The sequence below is a fragment of the Cynara cardunculus genome (genome assembly GCF_001531365.2).
Source record: "Cynara cardunculus var. scolymus isolate 2C chromosome LG 12, CcrdV1, whole genome shotgun sequence".
In the NCBI taxonomy this organism is placed as follows: Eukaryota; Viridiplantae; Streptophyta; class Magnoliopsida; order Asterales; family Asteraceae; genus Cynara; species Cynara cardunculus.
Genome location: NC_037539.1, coordinates 13,184,426 through 13,208,775, shown reverse-complemented (window position 1 = coordinate 13,208,775; position 24,350 = coordinate 13,184,426). Strand labels below are relative to the sequence as shown.

The 24,350-nt window shown below is 34.8% G+C and overlaps 1 long non-coding RNA gene across 1 annotated transcript; it reads left to right on the top strand.

Annotated features, from left to right (window-relative positions):
- Positions 1–9,899: 9,899 nt before the first annotated feature.
- LOC112523560 lies at positions 9,900–16,291 on the top strand. Its single transcript, XR_003070282.1, has 2 exons — positions 9,900–10,214; positions 15,959–16,291. It is a non-coding gene; the product is annotated as an uncharacterized LOC112523560 (long non-coding RNA).
- The last annotated feature ends 8,059 nt before the right edge of the window (positions 16,292–24,350 follow it).

The window sequence follows — 24,350 nt, the reverse complement described above, 5'->3', positions numbered from 1 at the left end:
TAAAATGGGAAAACTCCACTAAGGTGTTTGTTTTTTAAGGTGTTTGAATTCTTAATTTGCTCGTGATCACTGATCAGACATGAGGATAAAATCTGAAAGCAGAATCAATAAAACTTGATTATCTAGACTGATAAGTATCTTAATGTTTGTATTTGTCTATTTTACAATAAAATAATTATGCTTTTACTCATAAATATGTTAAATAATTATCAAGAAATCTTTTATAACTACAACACTCATTTTAAAACAACAAAAGATTTCAAACATTACCCATGCGTTTCAACCTTTAACAATTTCACTTGTTTATTCATCAAAATCTCTTCAAATTGCAGACGTAGGTTACCAGGTATTGATTAACGCAACATGAAATCAAAATTCAGTTTTAACTCTAAAATGGGTAAAAACGTAATCACTTCCTAACCTTTTTTTTATCTTAATTTGAATGTCCGTGATACATTGCTCATCAGGATCCCTTGTATTCCATGGGTATCTATGTGGTTTTGATCATTTAATGGAAATCCAGGTATAAAGAAAGTAAAAGCATTGCTTACAGAGAGATCACAATGACTATCACTATCTTTCAAATGCAATACATTTATAAATATATATAAACTATCACAAACTTTACATTACACAGTCGAGACCGGCGTAGCTTTGCTACAGCTCGCTCCACTTTCTCACTAATCTCTTCACAGAAAATTGGTTCGTGAGCTGGTCAAAGGGCAGGGAGAAAGACACAGTAGAACAAAATCGGATTTGTAGGACGCTCCCAATTTCTAAGCGTTCTAATAGACCTCTTTATAGTACGTAGTTTATAGGACCAAAAAATAAAGTGTCATATCTAAAGACGTTGTAATAAGTTTATATGACGTTCTTTGACGTCGTAATAAGTTTTTAGAACATTTTTAATATAAAGCATCACATTAGCAACTTTATAGAACACTATTTGAAAAATTGTTATATAAAAACAAATGTTCTAAAAAAAATTGAGTTTATAGGACACTTTCTCAAAAGTGTCATATAAAGTTGATAATGCGACGCTTTGTATTAAAAATGTCATAAAACTATTGTTAAGACGCCCAAAAACGTCATATACACTTATTACAATGTCTTTAGATAGGATGTTTTATATTTTAGTTCTATAAATTAAATCCTATAAAATAGTCTATTGGGACGCTTATAGATTGAAGGCGTCTTATAAACCCAATTTTGTTGTAGTGACAACAGAACCTTTATGTAACTTGTAGGAATTGTATCACGTAGGATACACACACACGCACAAAAACAATCTTATAATAAATTGACACAATACTGGAAGACAAATAACTTCTTGTGGATATCGGATGATTAATAACTTCAGGAAGTATCTGAGAGACATTAATACTAGTTCTCATTTACTTTAAGGATGGATTCTCCCAAAACTCCTTGATGGAAAGATATTGTATCACACACTATAAAGGTACAAAGGCAAATTACAAAGATGGAAACAAATAATTACAGAATAAATCAAAATAATATGATTTATACGATTGATTGATTGAAAATGATTAATTGTCTCCTTGATCTGTGCTATTACCTCTCCTCAAGCGAATAGGCGGTGGTGGTTCGACATGATGCTTGGAGCGAAAATGTTGAAAGAGAGGGCAAGGTAAAGCCTTCATGAGGATATCCATAAGTTGACGAGTTGTAGGAACGAAACGTGTATCCAGCTTTCTCGAAGAGACCAACTCGCGCATGAAATGGTAATCAATATTAATATGCTTTGTGCTTTTGTGAGCGATAGGATTTTGAGTGAGAAATTATCGCAGTCTTGTTGTCACAAAAAAAGTAGGTTGGTTAGGGGGTAGGGCACCAATTTTACGCAATAGATGGGTAACCCCAAACAATTTCTACTGCAACATTGCCCAATAACTCGATACTCAGACTCACAGCTACACCGGGAGACTGTGGGTTGTTTCTTAGCAATTCATGAAATAAGATTGCTGCCCAAAAATTGGAGTATCCATATGTGAAGTGACGTGTTTCCAAACAGTGAGCCCAATCAGCGTCCGAATATCCAACGATAGAAGGATCATGATGTCGTCGAAACTGAAGCCCAAACGAGAGAATAAAAAAAATGAAGAAGAGAATAATTATAATATCTAATCAATATCCTTTTAAATCTTTCATGTAGAAATTTTGGTTTTCTACTATCGAATTTAACTATAACCTCAACTCTATTTATTGCCCTTCACATATCGCAATATACATTTAACTACTTGGAAGTGATCTATCGTTGGAACTTGAAGAAATTGGCTAACTTGATTAATCGTATAAGAGATATTGGCAGTTAATTATTAGATATTGAAGCACTCCAACTAAGGATCTGTATAAAGTAGTATCCTTAAAAGGGTCACATGTGCTCGTTAGCTGATCTCCGGCTACGAGAGGAGTAGCAATGGATTTTGACTCTTGAATGTTGGCTCGAGAAAGGATAACATGAGCATATTTGGACTGACTCAAGACTAGACTAAACCATCAGTAAGGTATAGAACTTCCAAACCCAAAAAAGTAATTGAGTTTCCAATGTCTTTAATGGAAATTTCTTTATCGAGATGAGAGACAAAGTTGTGGATGAGCTCAGAGTTTTTGCCAGGGAGAATAATGTCGCCGACATAAACAAGAAGATATATAGTATCTTTACATCAAGTGAAAACGAAGAGAGATGTGTTAGTTTGACAACAACAGAACCCAAGTTGTATAAGAAATGCGCTAAGACGATGGAACCAAGCACGTGGAGCTTTCTTGGGACCACATAGGGCCTTTTTAAGTCGTCAAACATGATCGGGAAAATGAGGGTCACTATAACCCGATCGTTGCTCAATAAAAACTGTGTCTTTAAGAGAACCGTTCAGAAAGGGTTGTTTACAATGAATTGATATAGGGGCCAGTTTTGCAAAATAAGGGCTAGAATGGTACGAACAGTAGGCTCTTTGACCACCAGACTGAAAGTGTGTAAATGAGCCTCGTGATTTGAGTGAATCCTTTGGCAAGAAAATGAGCCTTTAGGCGTTCAATGGTACCATCGGCATGAAACTTGGTTTGAAACACTCATTTAGATCCCAAAACATTATGTGTGGCAGGTCGTGGCACAGGTTCTCACATGTCGTTGCGACGAAGAGAGGAAATTTCATCATCCATAATAATGACCCATTTAGGATGTTTAGACATTGATTTGTATCCTTTTGGGTCATTGGTCGAATAGAGAGCCGTAAGCAAGCCACTCTTAGGGACATGAGCTAAGTCTGCATAGTGTCCTGGTCCTGAAAATGCCAAACTTGGACCGCGTTTGCATTGTTAAAATATAAGCTAGTAAGTTACAGTTAAGTTAGTTATTTGTGATCAGTTTTCACTTGACAGTTAATATGGTTGATACTTATCAACCTGTCAACCTATGTGTCATTTGATGAAGGGTTGCACCTTTTCATTGTATTTATATATAGGTGCATGTACTCATTGTAATAGGTTACTGATTGTTTCAATAAAGTGATAATATTATGTATAGGTCTTAATCTAACATTGTGGTATCAGAGCCAGTAACACAGATCGCTTCGACATCGATCTAGACTCTGCATCCTCAACTCCCAAAATTGAATGGAAAAAACTATTATCACTGGAGCATTCAGATGAAGGTATTGTTTGAATCAGAAGAATTATGGGATATAATTGAGCAAGGGTGCGAACCACCTGATCAATTTGCTGAAATAACACAAGAACAAGACGAAGAACTATAGAATTTAAGGAAGAAAGACAGAAAAGCCCTCTACATAATATACAAGGCTTTTGATGAAATAATTTTTGAACGAATTACCTCTTCGAATTCGGCAAAGGAAGCATGCGATATGCTCTACAAAACATATCGAGGAGAAGACAAAGTGAAGATTGTGAAATTGCAAACCTTGAGATGTGAATTTGATGCACTCAAGATGAAGGATGCAGAAACAATTGAAGAATTTTACAACCGTGTGATCTTGATACTCAATCAATTAAGATTGAACGGGGAAAGCATAGAGGACAGGAGGGTGGTTGAGAAAATCCTTAGGAGTCTACCATGGAGGATGAAAATGAAAACGATTCCATGTTCATGATCCTAAGTACATAAGAGGTTTTGTCAAATGACATATGCTATATAGACAGTGGTTGTAGTAACCACATGACAGGAAAGTGAGACCTGGGGACGACAAAAGGTTCAATGTGCAAGGTATAAGAGAAATTTCAGTCAACACTAAGATGGAACAGAAGAAGATTACCAATGTTTATTTTGTCCTTGGCTTGAAACAATATTTAATCAGTGTAGGACAATTACTTCAGAAGAAATATGAACTACATTTTAGAGATGGTGCATGTGAAATAAAAGATCCACATGGGAGCATACGTGGCAGGATAAATATGACAAGAAACAAGATGTTTCCACTTGACTTCAAAGAGAACACTCTCTTCTCCGTTTATATATCGGCCAAGCAAAACTCAATTCTATGGCACAACAGGTTTGGACATGCAAATTTGAGCTATTTAAATTACATGTCTAGACATAATCTTAAGAGAGGAATTTCCGACATCAACAACACATTGGAAGAAGTATGTGAAGGCTACATGCTTGGCAAACATGCAATAGAGTCATTTCTTTTAGAAAAGGCTTGGAGGGCTATAAAGCCACTCGAACTTATCCACACAGATGTGTGTGGACCCATGAACACCCATCTATAGCAAGAAACAAGTATTTGCTAACCTCTGTTGATGATTACAGTGAGAAATTATGGGTATATTTCTTAAAAGAAAAGTCAGAAATGTTTAACAGATTCAAATATTCAAGTCTTTGGTTGAGAAGCAAAGTGGTCATCAAATTAAAACACTTAGATCTGATGGGGGTGGGGAGTATAATTCTACATACTTCTAAAAAATTCTTAAAAGAAAATGGCGTACACCATCAATTGACCACTAGATACACTCCCCAACAGAATGGGGTAGTAGAAAGAATCAATATGACCATTATTGAAAAGGCAAGAAGTATGATGAAGAGTAAAAACTTAGATAACTATTTTTGGGCAGAAGCTATTGTTTGTGCTTGTTACCTGATAAATAGAACTTCAACTAAAAGTTTATCTAATATGACACCCAAGAGGGATGGAGTGGCTACAAACCTACTGTGGCTCATCTAAGAACATTTGGATGTTTAGCATATTCACTTATACCAGAACAAAAAAGAAGTAAATTGGAAAACAAGTCAGAAGAGACTATCTTTGTGGGATATAGTGAAATATCAAAGGCATATAAGTTATATAACCCAGTTACCAAGAAGACAATCATTAGCAAATGTAGTCTTTGAAGAAAATAAAGCCTGGAATGATACATCACAGCCACAAAATGATGGTAATGTTCCTCAAATCATAAATGATATGGAACGAGTGAAAGAATCAACAATTGATCAAGAGGATCATGTTTCAACTCCATCAAATATCAACACTCCTACAAGTCAAACTATTGAACATAATGATCAAGTGTCGACATCATTATCAACAAGTTCAGAAAGCCCTCCAAAGAAGTCTGAGTAGCATCTACGAAAATACAAGAAGAATTGATCCGGATGAAGTGGCAGATTTTGCACTATTCTCTGATGCAGATCCAATTACTTATGAAAGAGTAAGTCAAGATGAGAAATGGAGAATTGCTATGGACAGAGAGATAGAAGCAATCATGACAAATAACACTTGGGAATTGGTTAATCTCCCCATAGAATCACAAAGCTATTGGAGTTAAGTGGATTTATAAAACTAAGTTAAATGAAAGAGGGGAGGTTGATAGATACAAGGCAAGATTGGTAGTGAAAGGGTACAAACAGAAGTATGGTATCGATTATCAGGAAGTCTTTGCTCCTTTCATCAGGCTAGAAACAGTTAGATTAGTACTTGTAATAGCTGCCCAACGTAGCTGGAAGGTGAACCAAATGGATGTAAAATCAACTTTCCCAAATGGAAATCTTGAGGAAGATGTCTTTACTGAACAACCCGAAGGATATGCAAAGAAGGGAGAGGAACACAAAGTTTGTCATTTAAAGAAGGCCCTATGTGGGCTAAAACAAGCACCACGTGCTTGGTACAGTAGGATAGAGAAATACTTCATATCAAACGGTTTCAAGAAATGCCCTCAAGAACATACTCTATTCACTCAAAAGGTTGCAGGTATGATGATCATAGTTTTCATTTATGTGGATGACCTTGTATTTACAGGTAATTCACAGAGAATGATAAATGAATTTAAGGATTCAATGAAAAGAGAGTTTGACATGACAGACATGGGACTACTTCACTATTTTTGGGAATTGAAGTACATCAAGAGAATGAGCAGATAAAGTATTCACAACAAAGGTATGTTCAAACTCTGTTGGATAAGTTTAATATGGGACAATCTAATCCTATAAGTACTCCTATGGAATTTGGATTAAAACTAAGGAAATCAAAGAAAAAGCTATAGATTCTAGCCTATACAGAAGCATGGTTGGTAGTCTCATGTACTTGATTGCAACCAGGCCGGACTTGGCCTTCTCTGTAAGTATTATTAGCAGATTCATGGATTCGCCCAAAACAAGTCATTGGGAAGCAGAGAAGAGGATTCTCAAATATGTTAAAGGTACGCGAAATTATGGAATACTCTATGCTAAAAGCAACGAGTTCAAACTTACTGGGTATAGTGATAGTGACTTTGGAGGCAATTTGGATGATGAAAGAAGTACAGCAGGTTATGTTTTTAATATGGGATCTGGAGCTATCTCGTTGTAGTCCAAGAAGCAAAATGTGGTGGCCTTATCCTCTGCTGAGGCAGAGTATATGTCTTTATCTATTGCAGGTTGTCAGGCCCTATGGTTACGATCCATTTTTATCTGAATTGGATCATGCACAAAGCCTTCCAACTACAATCTGTTTGATAACAGATCAGCCATTGCTCTTAGTAAGAATGCTGTATTTTATGGAAAGAGCAAACATATAAGGATCAAGTTTCACTTCATTAGAGAGTTGGTTACCAATCAAGAAGTAAAGATCGAGTTTTGTGGTACTAAAGATCAGGTGGCAGATTGTTTGACAAATGCTCTGCAGATTGGTAGCTTCAAAACATTGCAAAAAAGATTGGGAGTTCTACCCTTACTAGCTTAAGGGGGTATGTTAATATATAAGCTTGTAAGTTACAGTTAAGTTAGTTATTTGTGATCAATTTTCACTTGACAGTTAATATGGTTGACAGTTATCAATATGTCAACCTATGTGTCGTTTGATGAAGGGTTGCACCTCTTCATTGTATTTATATATAGGTGCATGTACTCACTATAATAGGTTACTGATTGTTTCAATAAAATGATAATATTATGTATAGATCTTAATCTAACATGCATTTGATGAGTGGACTGAGAGATAGAAGTTGTGCTTGGAGCAGACGAAGATAGGCCTGACGGAGATGGACCCTGTGATTCAGTAGAGAGAGGCCCAGGTAGATATTGGTCTAAAGCTAATATCGGAGCTAAGCTTGAGTAAGATGGGCATGAAATAGGTCCAGGTGGGTTCATGTTTGATGTATCTGAAGCTGCAGAAGTAGAGGACTCCTGTGATGAAGGCCCAAAACATAAATAACAAGGCTACGTTGTATCAGATATTGACGATGACTTAATTTGGGTATAGACTGATTGGGTACCACCATTTGCTGTATAGTGGGGCCATAGTCAAAAAAATTTGAGAATACCAACTTGGAGTTATGGGATTGTTGACCATCATACGGGAAACATGCCTCATCAAATTGAGCATGCTGGGTAATAAATATCCTATTACTAACTGGTTCAAGACATCGATCACCCTTATATTGATTATTGTATTTGTAACCAATAAAAATGCAAGGAGCACTACAAGGAGCCAATTTAGTAGGACAATAATCAGGGAGATAAGGATATACACGATAACCAGATGGATGAAATTTTTTATAATTTGGAACCGTGTGAAATAATACTTTAAAAGGTGATTTATCGTCCAAAACCGACTATGGCAATTGGTTGATGGTATATACAACAATGTTGAATGCTTTGACCCAGAAAGAAGGTGGAGCGTGGGCATGAAAAAGCATGGCAAGACCGGTTTATGTGGTGTGTTTGTGTTTCCTTTCAGCTCGACCGTTTTCAGCTGGTGTATGTGGGCAAGAAAGCTGATGAAGATTACCGTTATTACTTGTGAAAATTGTCCTGCCATCACTTTTAAGTACTTTAATTTGGCGCTCAAATTGGCTTTTCACAAATGTAGAGAAATGTGATAAGACCTTATAGAAATCAAACTTTAATTAGAGCGGGGAGAACCACACAAAGCAAGAAAAATCATCCCCGAAAATAGCATAGTAATGGAAATCAGAATGAATTAAATCTAAATCCGATAAGGATCGTTTCTCATTAATAGAAAAAGGTAGTCGTCTGCTTTTCGACGAATGAAATAATGAACAAATAGAAGGTTTATGCAAACTGAAGTAACCGATAATTTCCCTAATTTATTTAATAAAGAAATAACATCAGTGGAAACATGCACGAGTCTAGAGTGCCATAACTTATATGAAGCTATTAAGCATTTGGAGTGTAGAGTAGCAAGAAACGTCGAGTGCCCTTGTTCCAAAACATAAAGACCATTTCCATGCTTTCTCCGAGCGATGACGTCCCCTGATTAACGATTTTGAATAACAAGGATTGTTTACAGAAAAAAATATCAACAGGAAATTTAGACGTCAATTTACTTATAGAAAGTAAATTCCTAATCTACCGGTTTGACTAAGACGTCCAATAATTGGATATCAAAGTTTAAGTAAGTAGTGCCAATATGTGAAATAGAAAGAAGATTACCATTACCAACCATGACATTCTTATTTCCAGAATATGGTGCTATTGAATCCAAATTAAAGGATGATGGAGTCATATGTACTAATGACCTGAGTCCATAAACCAGTCAGATTGGTCACGATTTATAGAGAAAGCAACAGAATAAGCTTTGACCAAGTTCTCCATGTTTTTCGACGTTAGAGGGAGGCTATTGTAACACTGTTCACAATGATCATCATAGTGCCCATTAGTTCGACATATTTGATAATGGGGCCGTTTTCCACGACTACGACTTCTTCCCCCACCATGAGAGTTGTGAGGAAAACTCTGTGAAGATCGAGAATGCGCAGAGCAATAAAAGAAGGTATTTGGAATGGTGTAGTAGCGATTATAGTCTGCATGAATGTTTCAAAACTTTCTGCTTGGGGAAGAAGAGTCTGAAAAGTGGGCAACAGGGTTGTGCTCATAACAGCGGTAGAGAAACCAGAAAATTCGATACCTAGACCTTAGAGAAACCAATGAGATTTCTCTGTTTCCAGCATCGAATGACCCATGGAAGTAAGTTGATCATAGTGGCGTTTGAAATCACGTCCAAATTCGGAGACGGTGCACAATCCTTTCGGTAGTTTGGAGAGAGTGGTGTGAAGATTCATGGCACGAGTTTCTCATGTGTTACCAAAAATGGCTTCGAGGGCTATCCAAACAACCGCTGTTATGGTGCAACCTAACACCACAGACATGGCTTTCTTTGCGAGTTAGGATTGGAGAAGAAGAACAATGCGTTGGTCATTGGAATACCACATGAGATATTATAACTTGGGCTCTGTTTTTCCAATCGGTGCCATTAACCTCTATAAAAGTATAGGACTTTATTACAATCTTAACTTTTGATAATCCTTTTTCTGTTTTAAAGGACTAAATCAGTCAAATGCATAAAACTGGGTGTATCAAATACGAGGACTGCGCCTCACTTATGCGGAAACATGAAGGGTAGCGGAGCAAGTTTCTAGAATCTAGAAGGACCATTTATGCCATTTATCAATACTTATATAAGGAGTTGCTTGGCCGATCATTTCTTCATACAATTCATTTTTTCATTTGTTTCAAATACTTTCTCTTCTCTCTAGATTGTTCTTCCTTCAAGCTACTTTAACTTTGATTCTTTGAATAATTTCTAGAATGTATTTTGTTTGTATTTGTAAAGCTTTTGTTAATAAGAAATAAATGTATTGATTATTGGTTTATACATGGTATCAGAGCCAAATCTTGGGTTCTGTGGTTTGTTCAATATGTGAAGAGCCTCTCTCCATCTTCATCTCTATATTCAAGATCGTCTCAGGTAAGTTTTCCCTCTGTGTTCTTTAATCCTTGTTCGTACTCTTTAAGTAAATGATCAGCAACCTCGAGGTGGATGTGTAGATCTGTTAGATCTCGTTATTCCAATCGAAGCTGAAATACTCATGTTGTTTCTCCATCTAGATCTATTGTTCTTTCTGTTTTTAAGAACCTGTTACAACTATCATTGAGAGTAAATGCTCGGCAAATCGAGATGGATCTGTAGATCTCGTTGTTCCAGTAGATCTCGTTGTTCCAATCGAAGCTGAAATACTCTTATCGTTTCTCTGTTTAGATCTGTTGTTCTTCGTGTTCTTATATTTTTTTTAAGACTGACTGTTCTAATTTGTTTCTAAGTTGTTGAATCGTTTCATGTTCTTAAAAGTTCTTCTAGAGCTGTTGTTTCTTTCTGGTCTCTGAGGACCTGTTATATCCTTTATTGCGAGTAAATGCTCGGCACTCGGTTAGCCTTAAAGATCTGTTCAGATCTGGACGTCTTTTTTTGTTGTGATGAAATACTCGATTATATCTGTTATTTTACAGATCTGGTTGGAGATCCTTTGGATCTGTTTTGACCTTCATCTCGAGTATATCGTTTGTTTTACAAATCTGGTTCGAGATTTTTGAGGTCAGTTTTTGTTGAGTAAATGATCAGCAACTGGTTTGGACTTAAAGATCTTGTTAGATCTTGGTTTAAATCGCCCTGAAATACTCCTTGTGGTGTAGTTAATTCTTCTTCTCTTGTTTTTCTACATCTGGTTTGCCTCCTGGTGTAATCTGTTTGGTTTGTTATCTTTGAGTACATGATTAATTGCGTTTTTGGCATTATAGATTTGTATAGATCTTGCTTTCCAATCGCTACTGAAATACTAGATGTTAAATCTCATTCTCATATATTATTAAATAATTCTTGTGCTTAGTCTTTGTTGTCTCTAGATCTGTGTTATCCAGGTTGGAATTTGTCACCTGTTTTGTTCATGTATATTCCTGGCCTTGTTACATGTGCTTCGTATTTGTCCCTTTTAACCAAGTAAAGTACTGGATTATTCAGGTGGTAACTTCTTCTCATTCCTCTTTGTGTGCTAATTGTACTGTACATTGTTGTGGTAAGGAGGTTCTGTTTTTGTTTTGTTTTCCCCTTTCTGTTCTTCTTTTTGCTTGTTTGGAGCTGAATAGTTAGCTTGACCTAGCATCTCGAGTGTTTTAGGAATCCTGCTTTATCTGTTCAGTCTCCCTTTGTGTGCTCATGTCTGTTGCTGAGGTTAACACTGGTAGATTGATGGAATCCAAGGTCACTAGTCTTGACTTTGGAGACCCATTATACCTTCACCCAAGTGATACCAATGGTACTCTTTTATTGAATGTAGAATTAAGTGGAACTGACAACTATAAAGTTTGGGCTTCTGTTATGATATTGGCTTTAGGAACTAAATGCAAAATTGGTTTTATTGATGTGTCCTGTTCTAGACCAATAAACAATCTTGTCTTAGAAAGACAATGGGATCGATGTAACTCTGTTGTCCTTTCCTAGATATTGAGTTTTATGACCGATTATCTCTTTCTAGGACAAGTGTTCCCCAAAGAGGCCTCCAAGGTTTGAGATGAATTAAAGGAAACCTATGACAAAGTTGATGGGTCAGTGATGTTTAACTTGTATCAGAAAATTAACTGCTTAAGCCAAAATGGTAATTATGTTTTTGAATATTATCATAAACTCAATTCTTTATGGAAACAATTTGATGCTCTTATCAAACTACCCTCATGCACTTGTAATTCTTCTCAAGATTTTTTTGAACACACCAAACTCATTAAACTCAGGAAATTTCTGATGGGTCTGGACGATGTCTATCAACCATCAGGAGTAATATTCTTATCAGTAATCCCCTTCCTTCTGTAAAAATAGCTTTTTCTTTGGTTTCAAGAGAAGAATCTCATCGGGGGGGGGGGCATGTCTCAATCAAAGTCCAGGTCTCAAAATTCTGCCTTTTTTAGCAAGACTATTGACAACAAATGTCGGCCAGGTAGAGTCACTTCCCTAAGTTGTAAACACTGTGGGGCCATTGGACATACTATTGAAAGGTGCTTTAAGCTGATTGGTTTCCCAAATAATTTTCAGAATCGTACTAAACCTCAAAATCAATCTTTTAAGAATTCTACCAATAATGTTTGTGTTTCTGACCTAACCTCGTCTAAGACAAATTTTACTAAGCCTGTTCCTCCAAACTCTTCTTTTACCTTTTCTGAAGATCAGGTTGCTAAAATTCTTAGTTTAATTGAGCAAAATAAGTGTTATGATGCTGCTGCTAATATGGCAGGTAATTTTCAATCTCCTAGGTCTGGTTAGATCATTGACTCCGGTACTAACCAACAAATGACTTACAACACTATTTTTTCTTAAAAATGTTGTTGACATATCTGAACTTGATCTTAGAGTTAGTCATCCAAATGGAACTAAAGCCAAAATAAAGGAAATTGGGGATTTTAATCTATCTAATAATGTGACTCTTTTTGATGTGTTGGTTGTCCCACACTTCAATGTCAACCTTCTGTCTGTTCATAAATTAGCTAGTGAAAACAAGGTGTTTGTGGGATTTGATGAGTCTAAATGCTATGTCCAGGATTCGCTAAGAAAGAATGTAGTGGGGACTGGTAGTCAAGAAGGGGGCCTTTATTACTTTGATCAACCTTCAAATTGTGAATCTAACTATGATACATCTCAAAAGATGAATATGTCTTGTTAGCTTATGCTCAGTTATGGCATAGTCGTCTTGGTCATCCTGCTAGTCAGGTTTTAAATTTTTTAAGGCATAGTCTTAAGATTGATAATTATAATTGTGGCCCTTGTTAAATCTTCCATAAGGCAAAACAGACTTGAGAAAAGTTTGAGTCTAGTATCCATAGCTCCAAAGGTCTAGGTGAACTTATACATCTAGATGTTTGGGACCTTATTGGGTCCAAAGTAGGCACGGCTATAAATATTTTCTTAAGGTTGTTGATGATTTCACTCGTGCTATTTGTGTGTTTCTGTTAAATAATAAACATGAAGTTGGCGATAGTATCATTACCTTTTATAATTTACTTACTAATCAGTTTGGCAACAATGATAAAGTGTTTAGAAGTGATAATGGTTCTGAAATTCTTAAGTCAAAACTTAAGTGAATTTTTTAAAACAAAAGGTATTATACATCAAACCTCATGTGTTTATACACCCCAACAAAATGGGGTTGTTGAAAGAAAGCATCGTCATTTGCTGAATGTTGCTAGGGCTTTTATGTTTCAGGGAAGAGTTCCCTTAAACATGTGGAGTGAATGCATTCTCACTGCTACTTACTTAATAAATAAGACTCCTTCTTTTGTGCCTTATGAACTTTTCTATGGCTTTAAACTTGTTCTTAGTCATCTTAGGAATTTTAGGTGTCTTTCTTTTGCTATAATACCAAATATCACAGATAAGTTTTCCCCTAGATCAGAAAAATGTGTTTTATTAGGATATGCAAATTCAAAGAAAGGATACAAACTCTTTAGTTTAGAGTCTAAAAAGTTTGTTATTTTGCAAGATTTCAAGTTTTATGAAAATGTTTTTCCATTTAAGATGACTATGAACAGGTCTGAAGATGACCTTAATAATGATGCTAGTAGGCTGAACTTCTTTGATTTCTTGAATGACACATCTAATGATATTGTGGATTCACTACCCAGTGATGATAATGGAGACAACTCTGGTAATAATACCATTAATTAGTCTGATTATGTCCCTAATGTTGAAAGAACTCTAGGTAGCCAAATCCGAGCTATCAATGCGGAGCCTCTAGGCAGCTCAAATAAACATCTGAATCAAGGTCCTTCAGTTAATGTTGAAGATAACCTTGAAAGAGTTACCAGATGGCAACTTCTGAGTAGCTCAGATGAGGCTATCGGTTCTCAAAGAAATGTTGCAAGTCTCATTCCTGAGGCTACTCGACGTACACCTTTTGCTTTGGGTCTTCCTAGTAGAAGGTTTGCTAGAGTCTCGGTGTTTCCACAAAAATTTGATGACTTTGTTGTTGAAGGGAATGTGAAATATGGATTAGAAAAAGTTGTCAATTATTCCTATCTTTCAACTAAAAACTTATGCTTTGTGTCTAATCTAAACAAGCCTGTTGAACTTAAAGTTTTTCGTGAAGCTTGTACTGATATTAATTGGATAGATGCTATGAATGAAGAAATGGAAGCTTTACATAGAAATAATACATTGATTATAACAGACTTGCCTCAAGGTAGAAAGCCTATAGGCTGCAAATGGGTTTTTAAAATAAAATACAAATCTACTGGGGAAATAGAAAGATACAAAGCTAGACTAGTTGCTAAAGGATACAGTCAGAGAGAATGTCTTGACTATGATGAAACCTTCTCGCCTGTTGTAAAAATGGTAATTGTACGTTGCATTATATCTTTAGCTGTTCAAAATATGTGGAGCTTGTATCAATTAGATGTTAATAATGCTTTTTTATATGGTGATTTAATTGAAGAAATTTACATGAGCTTACCTGAAGGTTACTATAATGAAACTGATAAACATGTTTGTAAACTTGTTAAGTCTCTATATGGATTAAAGCAAGCTCCACGTTAGTGGTATGCCAAACTATCATCTTGTTTAATTGAACATGGTTTCGTTCAATGTATGAATGACTATTCCTTAAGTATAAATCTGTTTTTCTTGTCTTGTTAGTTTATGCTGATGACATTGTCATTACTGGGAATGATAAATCTGAAATTGATAAGGTTAAAGTTTTCTTAAAAAGCAAATTTCTTATAAAAGATTTGGGAAAATTAAAATTCTTTCTAGGTATTGAAATTCTAGAGAGCGTGAATGGAATTTGTATGACTCAAAGAAAATATTGTTTAGAATTACTAAATGAAATTGGATATTTAGGTTGCAAACCTTGTAATACTCCAATGGATAGAAATTTAGTTATATCTGATTCTAATTGTAACAAAGATTCTCCTTTGTCTGATTATACTGGTTATCAAAAACTGATTGGTAAGTTGATCTATCTTCTTGCTACTAGACTAGACATTGCTTTCGCTATTCATTTTTTGAGTCCATTTATGCATTCACCTAAACAGTCTCATTTAAATCTTGCTCTTAGAGTTCTCAGGTACTTGAAATTGAGTTCAGGTAATTGTGTTAGCTTTACTAAAACAGAAAAGTTTTCTTTAACTGCCTTTGTCGATGTTGATTGGGGTAAGTGTCTTTCTTCTAGACATTTGGTAACTGGATTTTGTCTGTTTTTTCGGAAATTCTATGATTTCTTGGAAGAGGAAGAAACAAAGTACTGTTTCTCATTCTTCCGCGGAGTCAGAATATAGAGCTATGGCCTCTGTTGCTTGTGAGGTCTTATGGGTTCTAAAAATTCTTAAAGATTTAAATGTTTCAGATTTATTACCTCTTCCTGTTTTTTGTGATAATAAACCTGCAATTCAGATTGCTAATAACCAAGTTTTCCATGAGCGCACTAAACACATTGAAATAGATGTTCATCAATTTAGAGAAAACATTAATAAAGGATTGTTAAAAATTGTAAAAATTTTGTATTCTGAACAACCTGCTAATATCTTTACAAAGGCTATTGGTATAAATCATTATAACTACTTGTGTTCTAAGTTGACAATGATCGATTTATTCAAAAGTAAAGATTGAGGGAGGGTGTTAAAATATAGGACTTTATTACAATTTTAACTTCTGATAATCCTTTTTCTGTTTTAAAGGACTATATCTGTCAAATGCATAAAACTGGGTGTATCAAGTACGAGGACTACGCCTCGCTTATGGGGAAACATGAAGGGTAGTGGAGCAAATTTCCAGAATCTAGAAGGACCATTTCTGCCATTTCTCAATACTTATATAAAGAGTTTCTTGGCCGTTCATTTCTTCATACAATTCATTTTTTCATTTGTTTCAAATACTTTCTCTTATCTCTATATTATTCTTCCTTCAAGCTACTTTAGCTTTGATTCTTTGAATAATTTCTGTAATGTATTTTGTTTGTATTTGTAAATCTTTTGTTAATAAGAAATAAATGTATCGATTATTGGTTTCTACAACCTCCATGGGAGGAGATGGTTTAGAGCCATTTACATAGCCGATCATTCGCTAGGAATGGAGAATAGGAAAGATTTGGTTACGCCATAGCATATAGTTTTAGGAAGATAACTTGATGGTGATCATGCGTATGAGGGTTGAGAGTAGAAGCACATCCGTACCACCGATGATGGTTGAGGAAGATGATCCAGCCATGGTAGAAAGAAAAGAAAAATGGAAAAAAGAAATGGATTATGTGATTGGCGGCTATAGGTCAAAGAAAGAAGGCTGATAACCATGTAAAGATGGATTCTTCCAAAACTCCTTGATGGAGAGATATTGTATTACTCACTATAAATAGGTACAAAGACAAATAAATAGAGAATAAAGCAAAATAATTTGATTTATATGATTGATTGATGAAAATGCTTAATTGTCTCATTGATCTGTGCTATTATTTACATTGACATCATTATAGTTTAACTTGATTGACTCGGGGTTGTAAGAAGATTCCCTAGAAATAAATGAACTCATAATAAAAGAAATGATAAAAAATTCAAACAAGTAATCTCACATCTTTTAGAAGTGGAAAATGGAAAAGGTGACGTCTTAAAACTCTATGAAAGTGCCCGTATATCAAGAATATAAAGAATAACGTAAGAACAAAGAGTATTAGCAGTCAGAGGTTTTGATCTGTTAATACTCTTTGTTCTTACATTGTTCTTTATATTCTTGATATACGGGAACTTTCAAATGGTAATAGAGCCTGCAACTGTCGAATTCTATTCCATACTATCGTTTTCGATCTCACTATAAAGAATGTCTAAAGAGTACGTTAGCATCGGGTCAAAGACCAAACTTCCATCACTCTTCGTAGAAGAATATCACCTATGGAGGATCCGTATGATCCAATTTTTGGACAATATCGATGAAGAACTCATGGAATCAATTTGGAATGGGTCCATGGATCTCTTCATCGAAATTCTGGTTGTTGAAAAAACAAACATCACTCCTGAAATCCCTGCTTCAAGGATCAGAAAGGATCTAAGGAAATATAATGAAGAGGAGATGAGACGAGTGAAAATTGATAGAAGGGCACTCACTCTTCTCACAATTATTCTACCTAATGCGATCTTCAACAGGGTAGACAACCTTACTTCTGCTAAGGCTATGTGGGATGAAGTTGAGTCCCAGATGCAAGGAGGAGAAAAGGCTATGCAAAATAAGGTAAATATTTGCATAGGAGCCTATGAGGGCTTTAGGGCTAGGGAATTAGAATCTTTCTCTGAAACTTATGGGAAACTCAATGACATAAGAAGGAATAGTGTGCAAAAGATCAATTCTGAAATTAATAATTTTTTTTAAAAATCTTAGGCTAGAATGGGATATTTGTGCTGATAATCTTTTAATAAAATAATCTGGCCATAAAAAGTATTTATGACATCTTTGGCATACTTAATCAACAAGAAGAAAAAGTCATTGAAAGGATGTCTTAGAAAAAGAAGATTCATGATTCCTTGGCTCTCATCTCTGAGAGAAAGTACAAAAGAAGCTCCAAAAGAGCCTAAAATCTTATAGAAATCCCAATGGTAGGCCCCTCATCTGGTTCTGAAATGATGACTCTGACATTGAGTTGAAGAAGATGACTGAAAATCTAGCTCTGTTCACGAAGGCCTTCAATAAAAAGTTTGCAAAAAGAAGTCACTCTAAATCTAGTGTCTACTTGAAGAAGGGAAACAGTGAGAAGAAACATGTATCTGACAAGAAAATACAAATAAGAGAAGAGAGCAAAAAAAAGAAAGAAAGTGAAGCCCTAGATGCTTCAACTGTGGAAAGGTTGGACATCTTGCTTGGGAGTGTAGGTTCAAAAAGTTTAGGGACTCAGACTACTACTCCAAAAAGCTAAACCTGGCAATGAAGAAGAAGCAAGGCCAAGTTCTTATGGCTGAAGAAGAGAACTGGCTTGAATGGTCTTCCCAGATGAAGAAACTACTCATTACGCAAGGTCATGCTTTATGGTATATGTGGAAAAAGAAGGGACTTCAGAATCTGACTTAGAGGAGGTAAATATACTTAACTTTGAACTGCTTACTAAGTTAGAATCAATGAACTCTGAATTTGAGGACCTTAAAAAGAGACTCAAAGGAGAAAGAATTATAGTCAACAAATTTAGAGAAGAGAAAGAGTGCTATAAACAAAATTATTTGTTTGTTGAAAAGCAAAATGAAGATCTAGAAATTGAAAGAACAAATTTATCTGAGAAAATAACTGATTTGAAAAAGGATTTTGAACAAATGAAAATTGACAGTGAGGTTCTTAAAGTTCAATATGAATTTATTTGAAAAGAAAGAATTGACTTGTATAAAAAGATTGAGGAATTAGAGGAATTGAACTTCAAAAGAGGTCAGACTTAACAGACTTTCAACTTTCTAACCAATAATCCCAAGGATACCAGGTTCTACAATCCAAAGATAGGATTAGGATTAAATGAAACTCTGTTTTAAAAAAAGGTGCCTACTAATCTCTATGACTTCTCTGGAATGGGAGGATCTCAAATCATTTTGAAAACTTACTACAAAACGGACTTCTGAAAACCTTGTTGAAAATATCCCTCTTGAACACTTCTTTGTTAAATTTGAATCTACCTATGAAGAAGATATCAAATGTGAAGTGTTATCTGAAAAATCTGTAATTTAGAGTTGTGGAAAAGACTTAAAAAATGCACTTGGTTTTGACTACTTTGGACTCAATAATGGCTATGAGAATAAAGAACTACAATTTTCATATAAAAGACTATGAATTCTCAGGACAATACTCAAAACCTGAATTTAAATCTGAAGTTAAAAATCTAGAGATAATTCAGATTTCTGAATAAATTGTCCAGAGAAATTACAACTCTGAATCCAACTCTGAAGAGATTTTCCAGACTTCCTCACAAAACTCTGAATCTCAAAGCTTAAAATCAATCAATCTTTGTGAATTCATAAAGAACATGACTCAAGTCAAATTTGATAAAATGATGAATGAGTCTGAGTGTGATGAAGAAATAGAGATGGAAACCAACATAAAGTATGAATGTGAAAAAGTTTCTTCTAAACTAAAAGTTACAAAAATTAAGCCTTCTATTGTTCCCATCTCTCACTTTCACACCAATCCCAAATTCTTTGAAAAAGGTGAGACTTCAGGTTGTAAAAAGTAAATCAATTTGAAAAATAAGAACTTGAAGTCTAAATGATCTAATTCAAAGTCTTCATCTTTTTCAGAGAAAGGAAAAGGACCTTTAAGTAAGAAAGCCAAGAAGAAAGGAAGGAAGAATGAAGAGATAAAGAAGCCTTTAATTTTAGTTTTGATAAATCTAATTTTGTTGGGAATTTGAAACCTTTGAACAATAATACTCGTGTTTCTGATAAATATTATGGCCATAATTCTTTAAAATGTATGTGTACCAAGATGATTTCCTTGCTCAAGAAACATATTCATTATACTAATTGTGGACAAAATTCTTTCAAACCAAAGTGGATCAAAAAGGACAAATTCTCTTATAAAAAATCATTCCATCCAAAGAGCCATTTCAAATCTGAATTCAAGACAACAAGGAACTTTAACAGAACGAACAAAAATCAGAATCCAAACTTCAATTTGCCATTCAACAAACCAATAATGAAGTGGCAGATTAAAACTTACACTGAAATAATTCAAACAAAATCTGGAAAAAGGATAATCAAAGTGTGGAAACCAAAAGGTTTATCTTCCACTAACCCCAAGGGACCCATTTACAAATGGGTACCTAAAATCAAGTGATCTCTTTGTATAGGTCTGTCATGTGTGAGATTTTGGATTCTAGATGCTCAAGACACTTGACACGCTATAAACAGTTGCTGACCAACTTAAAAAAAAAACATTGTGGCACTGTTAATTTTGGAAACAATCAGAAGGCGTATGTAAAATGTAACACCCCAAACTCATATTGCATATAACACAAAATTCATTCATAGAATACATGATCAAGCCTACAAAGGTCCACAATACAAGAGTCTACATTACCAAATATACAACTCAAAAATTCCAAAATACATGCTCTTGTACTACATATCATTCAATATCAAAATGCATCCTTCCATTTTCATAAGGCTAAGCACATAGAGACATAATTCACAATTTGCCTTTTCCTTTACTATCATTTTATTTAGCATTTCCTGCAATACATATTTGAAAACACAAAATGAGGGTTAGACCTAGAGGTCTAGTGAGATTTCCTTTTTCCATATAATTGCAGGGTGAAAATCACCAAAACCTTATTTAATTAAATCATTTCACATCTCAATATGTAAATCTACATTCTGTTTGAGTCCATCGAATCTCTGGTTCCAAAGACCAGACTTAGAAAATATTTTAAAAAACAAGAGGACCAGAGCTCCTCTGGTTCCTCTACTAGAGCTTCTGGTTAAGCTAACCAAAGCCTCTTACTTAACCAAAATTCTCAAAATGTTTAGAGATCAATATCATAGATAAGAAAATAGTTTCCCAAGAGGCTCAAAATGCAAGACCAACCAGAGCTTCTGGTTCAACCCGCGTAGGCCAACCAGAGCCCCTTTGATTTGTCTTTCTTATAAGGAAATTTCTAAGTATAAAACCTTTTTGAAAACTCTTTTATAAAGTATAATTTTGACACATAGCTCTTATCTATAGATATAGAGCCTCTGGTTTAACTAACATGTAACACCCCCAAACACCACATTTGCATATAACACATATTTCATTACATGGAAATATAGTTTACATCTCATGGTCCCACTAGTACAAGGATTCTTATAGGTACAAAATCTACATATGAAAAATTACAAAACAAAATCTTGTACTATCACATGTAATACCACATGTATTGTCCAAAATATGCAATCTCATATAGATGTTCAAAAGCAGATATCAGATTAGGAAGATAATCACATTTTTCCTTTCCCCTTATTATCTCTAAGCCCCACAGTTCTGCACCGCATATTTTTAAAATAGAAAATGAGGGTTAGACCGGAAGGGTCTAGTGAGTAAATCCCTTCTTTGCCAATGCAGGGTGATAATCACCAAAATATAATAAAATAACTTTGCTCAGGAATAGTTACATTTCAATCACACAATGCAGTTATCAATAAAATAGGATAAATTCTATAACATCGGTTCTTGATATAAAATACATCTGTTTAATATTTCCTAAAATGAAACTAACATTATGATCATAGTCCTTATGCTTCATCAGACTATTTCTTTATAAATATTAACGAAAAGATTTAAGGCAATACTTACCCTTTATGACAAACCATTTTTCCCTTCTCAATAACATCTAAATTATTATTTCTAATAGGAATAATATCTCTAATTCATCAGGTCACAAAGAAATGATGTCTCAAAGTTATTAAATCCAATTAGTAATAATAATAAGAGTTATAATAAAATCCAAATATGACAATGCATCCCTTATTCCAAGTACAACTCTCCTTGATATGCCACCCTTATTCCTTCAACAAAACAGGGCTACTTCTCATAACAGACAAAAGTCACGACGTCTGAAAGTATGTTGATCCTCTCTCTCAGTGATTTGATGATAATCTCTTTTACTTATACGTTGTATTTATGTCTCTGTATTTTCAGTTCCAGCGATATTCACTGAGTATGTTCAGTGATCGCTGAAGAACTTGCATTGTAAATCTATCAAAGACATCAATACTTTAAGAAGACAACACACACACCAAAGAACCTTCAGCAAACGTCGAAGACTGAAACTGAAGATTAGAGACTGGCGAGTACGTGATCTGAAGTGGTACTCAGTGATAACAAGCCTGTCTACATATGTGTGAAGACTGCTCAAGCTTCAGCGAATGATAATGAGACATTCAGGTCATTCCAGCATTCAGCGATCAAATGGAGCTTACTTAGCACAATTCTTGTTGTCTTGTCCTTATGCACGTAAAGTACAAAACCCATACCCTTATGGAAGTTAGTACGGTACGGAGCCGACTAGTCGACTCTTTGTCCACCAACTTTAGGTAAGGATATCTGCCCATGAATAGTGCTTTTTGTACTATTCACTGTAGCAAAAGACAAGCCTTCGTCTTAAGGCTGGACACGCACTCTGACCCAACCATATTGCATTAAATGTTTATTCAATGCACTGGGTATAAATAGAATTGTTTCTTCTCTATGCAGAGTGCGCGTAACTCACTTTGTAACCCTAATTCTTACTTCAACCATTTTCTAGCTTAAGTAAAGGATCTTCTTTACAACAATTTCTTTTCTTGTGTTTGCTAAGACTTTGTGTGTAACCAAAGATTGTTTAGATATGTTTTTATTACCTTATCTTTCCTCAAACAATCTTGTAAAATCTGTATTGATCTTCTCTGTCAATATATATTTTAAATTTGAAAATATTGTTTTTGTATTCATCCCCCCCTTCTATAAACTGTTTCTCTTCTTGTAGACCCTCATGGGACCAACAAGTGGTATCAGAGTAGTGTTTATTTCTTTCCTTGTGTTTAGCTATTTTCTGTATTAGTTTATCTCCTTTCTTAGATAACTTTACCGTTTACAAATGGCTTTACAAATTGCAAACACACACACACACACAAGATAATGGCTCTCTTGCCAAACCTCCCCGGTTTGTCCGTGACAACTTTAGTCTGAAGTGTGACAGCTGTCAAATTCGAAATCCCAGGTTAGCTTTTATTAAGATTATATTAGTGTTATTGAAGGTAATTTATAAGATTAGGAGTTAGTTAGGTTGGTTTAGTTGAAAATTTTAAGAATTTCCGGCAGTTGCTTAGAAAGTCTGGTTCCGACCCGAAATTATCTGAAACGTCTTATACAGTACCAAATGCTCTAATTTATACCCAATATATATAAAACACTAAGTTTTCGTGTTTTAAATATAAAATATTTCTATTTAAATAATTCTAGTCATCATGGGCTTTTAAATTGAAAAAAAAATGTCAAAATTGAGAAAATGGCCTTTTGTGAATTTTTGGGCTTAGTTTATTTAAAAAAAAAAATTATGTTTGAGGGTGGGCTTGGGCCTCATGGCCGACCCCAATCCCCTCTCTTTTCCCTCCTCTTGGCCACATATAAATAGCTTCAATTTCCTTTATTTCTCATTATTCCTCCATTCAAATTTCAAAACTCTCTTCTTTCTCTCCTTAGAAAACTCAAGGGTCACCTTGAGAATCATCCTCCTCCTTCATCCTTTCCAGCCGATTTCTTCATCTATCATCATCATTTTAGCAAGATTTTGAAGATACAACAATCCTCTCATTCATAAACAAGGTAATGCATTCATCTCTTCATTTTTCTTGTACTTTTTGGGAGGAAAACCCATTTTTATGCATTCTTCATCTTCTATTTTCTATGTTTCGAAAATATTGAGTCTTAAGGTGAGATTATACACCAAAAACATGTAAAAATGTTTATTTGATGGTGGTAATCCATGACCCAAGCATTAGAACTCAAAAAGATAGGTAGAGTTATGATTTTTTGTGAGTTTATTTCTTAAAAACCTTATATTTTGGTGCTGACAGATTATGTGCATGTGTACAAATCGTCCATATCTTGTAAATGGCTTGTTCAAATCTTATGAGGTTTCTTCTAAAAGTTTATTTATTGAGTTGGGGTTGTAATGCAATTGGTCTCACTCAAAAACATTGAGTTTTGACCCTCCAAATGCTCAAAACATTGTATATGTGCATCTGAGAGTTTTTCAGTAGTTAAACCCTACTTTGAACAGCCATAACTCTCTAGATAATCTTCCAAAATTGTTGATTTTTCTTCTGGATGTTATTTTAATGAGTTAACTTTCAAATTCCATCGATTTCATTCAATATTGTGGTGATTTGTGGTTTTAATTACTCAAAATAAGATGAACATGCAATCTGTCCGATTCTGATAGATTTGTATATGTGTGTTCCATCGACCATATCTCTTTCAAAACTCGATGAAAAAGGATGATTCTTATTTTGAGAGTTAACTTTATGGGTTATCTCCTACATTCAAGTGGAATCACATGAAATTATGGAGTTTTGATCTCCAAGCACCTAAAAC